The sequence below is a fragment of the Schistocerca serialis genome, chromosome 7, assembly GCF_023864345.2.
Source record: "Schistocerca serialis cubense isolate TAMUIC-IGC-003099 chromosome 7, iqSchSeri2.2, whole genome shotgun sequence".
In the NCBI taxonomy this organism is placed as follows: Eukaryota; Metazoa; Arthropoda; class Insecta; order Orthoptera; family Acrididae; genus Schistocerca; species Schistocerca serialis.
The window spans coordinates 149,178,832-149,192,253 of record NC_064644.1 but is presented as its reverse complement, the minus strand read 5'-3'; the positions used below and the strand labels follow the sequence as shown (position 1 = coordinate 149,192,253).

Genomic DNA, 13,422 nt, shown 5'->3' with positions numbered 1-13,422 from the left:
AAAATCACACTTGTCCAGTCTGCACTGCAGTCCTGCATCAGATAACACACGAAACAAAGCATGTAAATTTGCAATATGTTCTTCAGGAGTATGACCAGCTACTACAATATCGTCCAAATAGTTTTAAGAGGTTGGCGCTTGTGCAGTCAGCTGTTCCAAATACCGTTAGAAACTGGTGGGTGCGAAAGCATTGCCAAAAAGCAAACGCGAATATTGAAACACGCCCAAATAAGTATTAATTACACAATTTTTTTGAGATTCTTCATCGAGCGGTATTTGAAGACAAGCGTCGCGCAAATTAGTATTTGAAAAATAGCGTACAGCGCCTAATTTCTCCATGAGATCCTCACAGTTTGTGGGTTGACTGGAGACTTAAAGTCAATACAGAGGCGAATGCGAACTGAAGGTTTGGGGAGAAAAACCTATGGACTTGCCAATGACTAGCTGATATGAGCGCAATAACCCCACCATCTGGCAATTCTTTAAGTTAAACTGCGACTTTGTCCCAATAACGCAATGGGAACAGTTCTGGCACGGCAAAATGTCGGCTGAACATAACCTTTCAACGTAATATGTGCCATAAATTTGTTAGCTTTGCCTAAACCTATAGGAAAGAGTTCTGGGAATTCTTTTAGCTGGCTGGCTAGACTGTCTTCTGCATTGAATGAAGACACTGACAAGACATTGTCCTGAATATTAAAGCCAAACAAATCAAAAGAATCAAGACCGAATATGTTCCCACATTCGTCTGATTATAGCACTGTTAAAGTCACTGTTCGCGTATGCGAGCGATACAAGGCAGGGAAAACACGTGTTTCAAGAGCGGGAATGTGTTGTCCATTATAATCCGTCAGTTACGTGCTAGTTTGAGACAGGCGTGAGGAGCCTAACAGTTCATATTTGTGACTACTTAGCAATGTGAGAGAGGAACCCGTGACCAACTGAAATTTCACACGTTCCCCACGAATAAGTAAATGAACCAAAAAAGTTCAAATGTTTGTAAAATTGTATGGGACTTAACTGCTAAGGTGACTACACTACTTAACCTAAATTATCCTAAGGACAAACACAAACACCGATGTCCGAAGGAGGACTCGAACCTCCGTCGGGACCAGCCGCGTAGTCCATGACTGCAACGCCTTACACCGCTCGGCTAATCCCGCGCTGCGTAAATGAACAAAAAGTTAGTTTGATTGGCGTATCATTGTAGAAACTGCACCCTTCCCTGTTGCGAGCTTGGATTATACTGCATTAATGAAAGGGGCCTTGCGACTAGATTTTTGTCTGTGGGCCGATTTCTTATGTATATTCCGTTGCAAAAATACGGATTCTACATGTTCTTTCTTGAGACAGGCGTAACACTGGGCTTATCGGGAGAGGCAGTATTGTCGACTGTGCCATGAATAACACTTACGGCAAGTCTTAATTCTGCGCGCCTGTGTAGCCGCTTGTTTAGGTAACTGTGTACGTGGCGTGAAAGGTTGTTTACTCAGTGTGGCTAGCGCGAGCCGCCGGTGCGGAGTGGCGTGATCGGAAGCAACCTGACAAATAACTGGCTGCTTAAATGTATGAGCCGACAAGGCACCGGAATCATACTCATCTAGTATGTGCAATACCTGCTGAAATGGTGGATCGGACTGTTTCCAAATCTGTTCTCTGAGTTTGACATCAGATACATTGTACATGATCGCATCACGCAACATAAAATCTGAATATAAAGCATAGCAAGCACATTTGAATTTGCGTTTTGGAAGTCGTAATTAAATACGTCGTACATTTAACTTAGGACTGTGTTCTCCTACAAATATGGCGGTTCTTACATTGTAGCCTGTTGTATTTGCTTTAGGTTTCCGTACGTCAATCGGCAAAAACGGAAATCTTATGGCATCATTTTATCAACAAAAAAAAAATTGGTTCAAATGGCTCTGAGCACTATGGACTTAACATCTATGGTCATCAGTCCCCTAGAACTTAGAACTACTTAAACCTAACTAATCTAAGGACATCACACAACACCCAGTCATCATGAGGCAGAGAACATCATTTTATCGTCCAGCTCTCTGCCCACCTGCTAAGGTCCACTTTTCTGAGGAAAGTTGATGTCAAATACTAATGTGTGCAGTTTCCTGTCGTTGTGAAAATTTTAAGCTTCAAAATCAACGCAGTCACACATATTCTGATCCTCATCAACTCACTCTTTAAGACTTATCGATCACCTTTAAATGTACATAGAAAACGGCCTTACCACAGAGGTAACATCGGTCCGCATCACATCACCAAAGTTAACGCTGTCGGGCTTGGCTAGGATTTGGATGGGTCACGGTCCGAGTCTGCCAGGTGCACTCAGATCTTGCGGCGCCAATTGAGGAGATACATGATTGAAAAGTAGTGGCACTGGTAGGGAAAACTGGCGCTGGCCGGCGGAGCGGTGTGCTGACTGTTTGCTCCTCCGTACCTGCCTAATGGGTGAGGATGACACGGCGGCCGGTCGGTACCGTTGGACCTCCAAGGCCTGTTCGGACGGTGTTTGTTTCTCTTTTATCTATTAAACTTAATTACATATACTTGTATATACGGACCCCTCAGGTCGAGTGTCCTGATCGATGTTCGCATTCTAGAATATATCTCACCGGCGACCTTGCTGAGAGCATGATATGAATATTTGTTGTTTCAGCACCGTTTTCCATACTACAATCACTCCTCGCAATTACCTTACACCAACGAGTGTGCTTTGTTTATTCATACATCGACTTGTCAAGATTCAGGACTAGCGACATAATCGGAACTCGGTACAGTCTTACTGAGTTTACTTAAGGTAATGCGTTATCGCCAAACTATTATATCTGCAGTGCTATAGCAAGCGAAATGTAAGGCTAGCATACTGGTATGTGGGGCAGTCGTCATTGGAAGAATTATAAGGTAATGTAACTCAACCACGAGTGGAGCAGTTTACACTTATTTCAGTGAGACGCAGATCCACGTTTCGGTTCCGGGAGCAGTGAGAGGGGCGGTGTTTAGTTTGTTACTCTGTCTCTCCTCATGCCCCACCCCAACCACCGCGCAATTTTTCTTACCACAGTCACAGTTTTGGCGGACCGTAATTGCCTACGATTTTAATGTTACTAATAAAACATGTAAATTTTAATGTATATATTTTACGTGGAATCACAGGACATGTGGCCTGTAATTAAAAAAGTGTCATGATGATCAATCTATTGGCTAAATATTCCGGAAGAGTCCTCCATTCAACTCCCGGAGGGGACTGCCAAGGGGGAGGTGACCATGAGAAAAAGACTGAATAATCAGTGAAAGGATAATGTTCTACAAGTCGGGGCGTGAAATGTCAGAAGCTTGAACGTAGTAAGGAAACTAGAAAACCTGAAAAGGGAAATGCAAAGTCTCAATCTAGATATAGTAGGGTCAGTGTAGTGAAATGGAGAGAATGCAGGGATTCTCGGTCAGATAAGTATAGGGTAATATCAATAGCAGCAGAAAATGGTACAACGGGAGTAGGATTTATTATGAACAAGAAGGTAAGGAAGAGAGTGTGTTATTGTGAACAGTTCAGTGATAGGGTTGTTCTTATCAGAATCGATAGCAAACCAACACCGTCAACGATAGTTCAGGTATACATGCCGACGTCGCAAGCTGAAGATGAAGAGATAGACAAAGTATATGACACTGGAAGTGTAACACAGTACTTACGATGAGATGAAAATCTAATAGTAATGGTGAGTGGAATGCAGTTGTAGGGGGAGGAGTAGAAGAAGAGGTTACAGGAGAATATGGGCTTGGGACAAGGAATGTGAGAGGAGAAAGGTTAATTGAGTTATCTAATAAATTTCTGCTAGTAATAGCAAATACTCTGTTCAAGAATCACAAGAGGAGGAGGTATACTTGGAAAAGGCAGGGTGATACGGGAAGATTTCAGTTAGATTACATCATGGTCAGACAAATATTCCGAAATCAGATTACGGATTGTAAGACGTGAGCAGGAGCAGATTTAGGCTCAGATCACAATACAGTAGTGATGAAGAGTAGGCTGAAGTTTAACACATTAGTCAGGAAGAATCAATACCCAAAGAAGTGGGATACGGAAGTAGGCCTACGACGGAATGACTAGATACACTTGTAGTTCTCTAAGGCTATGGATACGGCAATAAGGAATAGGTCAGTAGGCAGTACAGTTCAAGAGGAATGGACATCTCTAAAGGGCCATGACAGAAGTTGGAAAGAAAACCATGGTTGACGGAAGAAATACTTCAGTTGTTGGATGAAAGGAGGAAGTACAAAAATATTCCGGGAAACTCAGGAATACTCGAAATACGAGTCGCTGAGGAATTAAATAAATAGGAATTGTAAGGAAGTTAAGACGAAATGGCTGCAAGATAAATGCGAAGAAACCGAAAAGAAATACTTTCGGAAGGACAGACTCAACATACAAGAAAATGAAAACAATCTTCGGTAACAATAGAAGCAAGGGTGGTAACGTCAACAGTACAACGAGATTTCACTATTAAATGCAGACGGGAGAGCAGATAGGTGGAAGGAATACAATAAAATCCCCTATTGGGGGGGGGGGGGGGTTATTTGTCTGATGTGGTAGAGCAGTCGATTTAGAAGAGATAGAAGATCCAGTATTACAATCAGACTTAAAAAGAGCTTTGGAGGACTTAAGATCAAATAAGGCACAAGGGACAGGTAGCATTCTATCCTAATTTCTAAACTCGTAAGGGAAAGTGGCAGGAAAACGACTACTCACGTTGACGTGTACAATGTGTGAGTGTGGTGACATACCATCTGACTTTCGGAAAAATATCATCCACACAATGCCGAAGACTGCAAGAGGTAACAATTGCAAGAATTATCGCACAATCAGCTTATCAGCTCATGCATCCAAGTTCCTGACAAGAATAATAGACAGAAGAATGAAAAAGAAAATTGAGAATATGTTGGATGGCGTTCTGTTTGACCTTAGAAAAAGTAAAGGCACGAGAGAGGCAATTCTGACTTTGCGGTTGATAATGCAAGAAAGACTAAAGAAAAATCAAGACACGTTAATTTGTTTTTTCGACTTGGAAAAAGCGTTCGACAGTGTAAAATGCTGTAAGATGTTAGAAATGCTGAGAAAAACTGTGGTAAATTATAGGGAGAGACAGATAATATACAATACGTACAAGAGCCAAGAGGGAATAATAAGAGTGGAACACCAAGAACGAACGGAATAAAAAGGGTGTAAAACAAGGATGTAGTCTTTCGCCTCTACTGTTCAATGTAGACATCGAGGAAGCAATGACGAAAACAAAAGGAAGTTTCAACAGTGAAATTAGAATAGAAGTTGAACGGATATCAATGATAAGATGACACTGCTATCACTAGTGAAAGTGAAGAATAATTACATGATTTGCTGAATAGAATGAACAGTGTAATGAGTACAGAATATGGATTGAAAGTAAATCGAAGATAGACGAAAATAATGAGAAGTATCAGAAACGAGAACAGCGAGAAACGTAACATCAGCATTGCTGGTCACGAATTAGATGAATTTAAGTAATTCTGCTACCTAGGCATTAAAATAATCAATGACGGACGGAATAAGGAGGACATAAAAAGCAGATTAGCAATGGCAAAAAGGGCATTCCAGGCCAAGAGGAGTCTACTATTATCGACCATAGGCCTTAACTTGAGGAAGAAATTTCTGGGAATGTACGTCTGGAGTACAGCATTCTGTGATAATGAAACACGGACTGTGGGTAAACCGGAACAGAAGAGAATCGAAGCATTTGACATGTGGTACTGGAACAGAAGAGAATCGAAGCATTTGAGATGTGGTGCTACAGACGAACGTTGAAAATTAGATGGACTGATAAGGCAACGAATGGGGAGGCTCTGCGCAGAATCGGAGAGGAAAGAAACGTGAGGAAAACCCCGATAAGGAGAAGAGACAGGATGGTAGGACATCGTTAAGACGGGAGGGAATGACTTAGATGTTACTAGAGGGAGCTGGAGAGGACCCTCAGAAGAATTATGACCCCGAAAAAATTACAGAAGTTTCACGCAGTAGAGATCATATGGTAAAACGGGTGAAACTGATGAACATATAGCTGAATGCAAGCTCGTTAACCCGTTAACCCACTAAAGCTGTATTTATTAAAGTCCTTGCACCGGTTTCGCAACATTTTTAATTACATCTTTTGGTGAATCTCTGTATAGAAATTATCATTACTATTATAACAGCGAATAAATAGACACGTGATAGGAATGAAATAATTATGGACGGACTAATTTAAAAAACAGGACCTGCATTAACCAGAGTAAAAATCTACTTAATATTGAATAAAGGGGTTGCATTGTGAGCCTCTGTCATTGGTATGAAAATTTACTGGCGTGTTGCGCATTTACATTGCAGTTACATGTAATCATTGCACTTTACGACTGGCAGTGTGTAATGGTCGACGCCTAGCCTCTATGTCCTGAGCAATTATGAATGTTAAAACATAGGTGACCACCTTTGTTGAATGTGTCGTACAGACAGAAGATCCCACAGGGTGATAGAAATGACATGCTTTGTTGTAGGTTCCTACGACTTATTCACCCGGAAATTAATTAAACTTACCTTAAAACCAGCCGCTGAATATCAAAAGTGCCAATGTCGTTTACGAAAAGAACATCACTCCTATAGTTAGTAAATGTTTCGTCCTGTTCACTTGAATGGCCCTATAATAAAACTATTTTTGTGAAATGGCATCTATAGCGGATAATGTTCTATTAGACACGTGGAGCAGGATTAATCTCTGAACTAGCGAATAAATGCAGAAATGAACTTACTGATATCCGGTTCTGTGGCGAAAGCCTATTACATCAGCTTCATCGATAAAAATGGTTGCGACGGCTGTCCCAGAATATTAATATGCAGACCATGTCAAACTGGCGATCTGTCATGAGGGCGCAGAGTCGTGTACCTCCCGCAATAGTTGAGCAGACTGAGCAGCGGTTTCGCTGAAGGGTTGCGACGGACATGCGAAGCATTAAACCTAGATTCCAGTAATACATGACCGATTAAATTAACTAAGAAAACTAAATACAGTGTAATTAGAGTAACTAAATCTGCGCTGCAGCTGATAACCAAATTGGCTGAAAGTAACTTGCTGTGAACTATTAATATGCTTTTTACATTGAAATTACAACTGCCACTTTTTTTTATAATGAACATGAGTGTTATTGTAAAAGCAATCCAATGGAAATTATAATACTGCTTGAAAGTTCTGTAAACCATGTGTGAGTATTTTAGCTGCGGTTGACCTTGGTTTAAAATTTTGTTTAATATAATGATAGTAATAAATACTCTACACATTACTTCATACAGCGCTTTATCATAAAAGTCAAGGGAACAACATGGGCCATGGGATTAATTTAAGAATCGTAATAGTGAATGCTAAGAAAGCCAAGAAACTCTGAGATCGTTATAACTGACACAATACGAAACCGAAGTGTTCACTCCCCGTATCAGCATTTCACTTAGCACTACAGATGGAAAGGTGTGGGTATGTGAGTGTGTAAAATAGAGAGATGTGAGTGTTTTCAGTCGTTTGAACGTACGTTCGGGAAGTCAGTCGTTCCGTTTACTTTTTGTAATTGAGACGTCGTTCATTTTCTGTCTTGCCTTACTTCCCGTAGTTGTCGGTTTTGCCTGTGGACAGACGAATGGTGTCGACATTGGTGTCGATAACAGGTATGGTCAGACAAGAAGTGTGTGCCTTCACCAGACTGGAATGTTACCAGTCAGGTTGTGAGCCCACGTGGGCAGGGTCTCAACGAGCACTATCGAAAAGTATCTTGCCATAAACGTAGACGGTGGTTGACAGACTAGAGACTCAATTAGCATGTTACATTATTCTACGAAAATTAATAGTGAAATGGGGAAACAGATATACGCCGATTGGCTAAAACATTGTGATTGTTCACCGTGAAATTTTTATGTGGCCTTGTGGCGTTACAGACTTGCGAAGGCCGCTGTGGCCGAGCGGTCCTAGGCGCTTCAGTCCGGAACCGCGCTTCTGCTACGGTCGCAGGTTCGAATCCTGCCTCGGGCATGGCTGTATCTGATGTACTTCGGTCAATTAGGTTCAAGTACTAAGTCTAGTGGACTGAAGACCTCAAATTTAAGTCCCATAGTGCTTAGAGCCATTTGAGCCAGACTTGTGAAGCGATAAGGAAAGAATGTAGATGGGGCAGTGACAAAGAGGGTAGCATCCACGTGTTTCGGCAACAACTGCAGACCAGACTTTGGACAAAGGCTGCTCTTCCGTAGCCACCTACGTGACAAGAGGCGGCCACCTGTTACAGAATAGCTGGTCAGAGCGATTGTAAATGCACGCCGCTCAGCCACTGACAGCACTAGCACTTTGGTGTACTTCTCGGACTACAGCCGATATCATGACAGTTCCCACACCAGCGGTCTATTCGTTGTAGCGCCGAGCAGCTTCAGCCTCACCAAGCAGCGTCATCACTTACCTGCTGACCAACGACCTGCCGCCACACTAATTGCTCTGAGTCTCGAGCCAGTGCAACCAAGTGATGGCCACGTTTCGGGTGTCTTTGTATAGCATTCTGAGTAGTTCCAAGAATCTTCGTTTCGGCGATGGGCCTCTGCACGCCTTACGTGATGTTGAAAACTACCTTCAGCGTAAGCTTGCTAACTGCTGGATGGCGTCTTCCTTGATTCAGCACCTCGCCGGCCGCTCATCTTTTGCTGAGGTTACAACCCACTGCCTGACGTTCACACCCAATGCGGTTGGGTCAAGCACGTTTTGAGGAGTTACGCCGAAGTAGCACTCCGCTGCTTGGACGATCACACAAGCTGCTGGAACGCCGAAAGCCTGTTCTATGAAAGTTGTGCTGAATGAAGAACGATTATACTGAATGAGCTTCCCTGACTACGATAACAGCGGAACTGGTAGAACATAGCCACGCCACTCTGAGCAGATGCGATGTCCTGGCTAATAGTAATGACAGCATCGCCGATGGCATTACACTAGCGACGTTCGTGGCAGCAAAAGGGGAAACATGCTGACAAAATGGCAGATTGTTACGACACAGCACTTAGGAACGAGGAACTCGGATACGATGAACCTAGTCGTGTTTTCCTGTGCTTCTGTGTTGAGCATCTACGGAAAATGATTGTGCCTATGTAAACACCAATAACGCTATTAGCTCTTTCCTCTAAGTACGATGCTGGTCGAAAGATGGCACAGCTCCATAGAATCGACTAGACTAGAATACAGCAGATTAATGGAAGACCGTGAAATGCAATTTATGTTACAAGGTATCCCGAACAGCCGGACGCGGTAGCCGAGCGGTTCTAGGTGCTTCAGTCCGGAATCGCTCGACTGTTACGGTCGCAGGTTCGAATCCTGCCTTGGGCATGGATGTGTGTGATGTCCTTAGATTAGTTAGGTTTAAGTAGTTCTAAGTTCTAGGGGACTGATGACCTCAGATGTTAAGTCCCATAGTGCTCAGAGCCATTTGAACCATTTTGTATCCTGAACAAGGTACGAGGGGCGTTCAGTAAGTAATGTAATGGCTTTTTTTCTGAAAGCAACTTGGATTTGTTCTGGCTTCCAATACACATTTTATTCTCCAGTCTTGTTGTTCCAAAACCCTATTTTCCAGCTTGCAGCAGAAATGAGGGAAGCGCTGTACTACGACACACCCACACAGCGGGAGACGCTGCCCCAATTACGGCTTTCCAGGAACCGCCAGGAACAGACTCACGTGTAGCAAACAGCACTGGGCATTCAAACACCACGCTCTTCGTATGGGCCGCCGACTAGACGACAGCTATCACGGCGTCCACTCAAATCGGTCCCATTCGGCTGCTCGGTGATACTTCATGATTCCCCACGTACAGTGTACTCCCAGTTCTGCCCTATGTGCCCGTTTGATCTAGTAAGCTACTTTGCACCTGCGCTGGTGTCATGACGCTCTCGGTAATAGCGCACTTTTGGAGCTGTGCTGCCTCATCCGCAAATGTGTTCGTGTGGATTTCCAAACTGCCACGACTGACTGACGTATTGTGATGGCACAGCTCCATAGAATCGACTAGACTAGAATACAGCAGATTAATGGAAGACCGTGAAATGCAATTTATGTTACAAGGTATCCCGAACAGCCGGACGCGGTAGCCGAGCGGTTCTAGGTGCTTCAGTCCGGAACCGCTCGACTGCTACGGTCGCAGGTTCGAATCCTGCCTTGGGCATGGATGTGTGTGATGTCCTTAGATTAGTTAGGTTTAAGTAGTTCTAAGTTCTAGGGGACTGATGACCTCAGATGTTAAGTCCCATAGTGCTCAGAGCCATTTGAACCATTTTGTATCCTGAACAAGGTACGAGGGGCGTTCAGTAAGTAATGCAATGGCTTTTTTTCTGAAAGCAACTTGGATTTGTTCTGGCTTCCAATACACATTTTATTCTCCAGTCTTGTTGTTCCAAAACCCTATTTTCCAACATAATCTCCGTTCATGCAACGGCCTTACGCCACCATACAGGGAGGGCCCATATTTTCGCAGGCTACTGTTCTACTGATCGCCATCGGAACCAAAGCCTTGCGGCTTCTATAACTTCCCCATCATCAACGTACTGCTTCCCGCAAAGTAATTCCTTCTCTGGGCTAAACAGATGGAATCTCCGGGCTGTAAGGTGAATGAGGAAGAACACTCAAATGAATTTAATGAAATTTAACACCTGCAGCCGTCGATTGGATAATATTTATTACTTAGCTACCAGTTTCGTTGATTCAGTACACCATCTTCAGGCCTTAACCGACGCTGAGGGGTGAACTCTAATCGTATACTGGTAGTTGATGGTTGTAGACACAGCATCGCTGTTGCAGTTGTCTAAGGAAGCTTGTTCTTAGATGTTGGTCACTGACAGTTTCATGTATACAATTGGAGTTCACCCCCTCAGCCTGAGACCTGAGATGGTGTACTGAATCACCAAAACTAGTAGCTATATAATAAATGACATCGAAAAGACTGCTGCATCTGTTCCATTTTATTATGTCCCTCAAAACTTCTATCAGAAGGACGGTCGAGGAAAAACAGTCCACTGAAGTACAGGCTTGTGTGAGGCCATGCATCGTCATGGAGAAGGAGAAGTTCGTTTGCATCCGTCGATCATCTCGAATGAGAGTGTCCGCACTCTCCGGCACTGTAGGAGTCTCCGCCACGTGCGACCGGCCGGCACGCCGGAGAGCGTACAGGTATGTGCGACCGTGCTGCAACGACAGACGCGTCGCCCAACGACTCATAGTGCTTTTTTTCACCGCCACGTCTCCGTAGACATTCTGCATGCAGCTGTGAATATGTAGGATGCTCTTGTTTTCCACCAAAGGAAAGTCAGTGAGAGCTCTCCGCGTGAAACGCGGTTCCGTTACAGATGCCCTTTTAATGGCTGCGCGTAGTGCCGACACGAATAGGGACTTGGTGAAACAACTGAAGCTGAAGCGAAAACATTCCGCGGTACTACAACTAATTCTCCGTATTTTTAATCGGAATCGCCCGAGAAAAAAAGCATTACAATCCTTATTGAATGCTCGTCGTACAAAGATGATTTTAGAATGTTATTAAGATAAAACATAGTGTAGGTTGCATTATAGTACGGTAAAATTTTCTGGTTTTCATTCTTGATGCTTGGTCATTAGTAATAAACCTATGAGAAATATCAAAAAGCGCACACTGCTCCACCAACATGACTCTATTTAAAATTTCCACGCGATAACTTTCTATAGCCTACTGTTCGTATGTACAAATAGAATTTGAGGCTCGACTTTAAATCCTAATGATTCTGGTGGAAACTTTCGTAAGTCCTGTCAGTAGCACAACATCCAAATGTCGGGAAATAACATTTTAGCAAGATTAGTAAGGACCTACTGTAATTCATGGGTGCATCAGTGTATACGGGAAAACGACCTTTGCTCGATGACGCCTGTAGTAAAAATAAAACGGCCCTTTTAACATTCATACTGATTTGTCGACTGACTGCCACAACAACTGTGGATTACCTCTTTTGTGCGTTTAAATAACAGTGAATAATGCTTGAATGTCGTTGTCAATAATATCACACTTAATAAAACCTCCTGCCAGCCACGCCAATATAGTTCGGTGTTAACAAATGCTTTCACCAAACCAATGTGTGGCAAGTCTTACATGTTTTCTTGCTTATGAAAAATAGTTTATTTCCACAAAGATACTGACATCCATATTTACATGAAACAGGTACAAATATCAAATACAATACTTTTCATACATCTATTTACATCAATAAGTTACTCGTCCGTTTTAACTGAATGGTCATGTATTATTTCAGCTATATTTTATATGTAAAAGTGGAGATCAGATGGAAATGGTAGCATAAAGAGTTTGTCATAACGTTATGATCGCAATGCAGGAAATCATGTCTGTCAGCTATTTTTCATTACCATATGTATCCATGAAATAGTGGAAACAGACATGTATTTACGGAAGGTAGGGTCTGTTTGGATATTTTGCTATTCTGAATAACCATCTCTTTCCTTAATATCTTTTGCTGATGCCTATCCCTGGTTAATGGCCGTACGTTATGTTCAGTTTAAACACCCACTGATGCGACGAAAGTAATGGCTACCACCAGAAAGATGTAACTACCGCCTCACGTGAGAGGGGCAACGGCCTTGCCGCAGTGGATTCACCGGTTCCCGTCAGATCGAGGAAATTAAGCGCTGTCGGGCGTGGTCGAAATTGGATGGGTGACCATCCAGCCGCCATGCGCTGTTGTCACTTTTCGGGGTGCACTCAACCTCGTGATGCCAACTGTGGAGCGACCCAACCGAATAGTAGCGGCTCCGGTCAAAGAAAACCATCATAACGACCGGGAGAACGGTGTGCTGACCACACGCCCCTCCTATCCGCATCCCAAACTGAGGATGACATGGCGGTTGGATGGTCCCGATATGCCAATTGTGGCCTGAAGACAGAGTGCCCTGCCTCACGTGAGAGCTACCTTCTTCCAGAAGCTGTCTATCGCGGTAGACTGTACGGCGTCCAACGCTCTGCGGTCCACAGGGAGGTGGTAGGTTGGAGACGAATTCTCACCGCAAACTCTCAAAATCAAAAAGAAATCACACTTCTTACAAACTGGTTTTCTAGAGATTAATGTGATGACATGAACGTTTCAGGTAAGTTGTAGAGATGGGATTTCATTGGGTTATATATTAAACACACTGTTTTTCGAAAGTATGATTTGACCTATAAAAAATCAACTCACCAAGAGGCGACAGGAGAAAATGCATATAAAAGTTGTGGAAATGTGCAAGCATCCTGAGCAGTTCTTCTGGCAGAAGGACTGAAACCGAAAGAAGAGGGATGAAAGAAAAGGCTACCGAGTT

The 13,422-nt window shown here is 43.2% G+C and overlaps 1 protein-coding gene across 1 annotated transcript in view; it reads left to right on the top strand.

The window, feature by feature from the left end:
* Positions 1–13,422, top strand: part of LOC126412939 (protein O-mannosyl-transferase TMTC1-like) — a 685,657-nt gene that overhangs the window by 576,206 nt on the left and 96,029 nt on the right. The window lies entirely within an intron of this gene.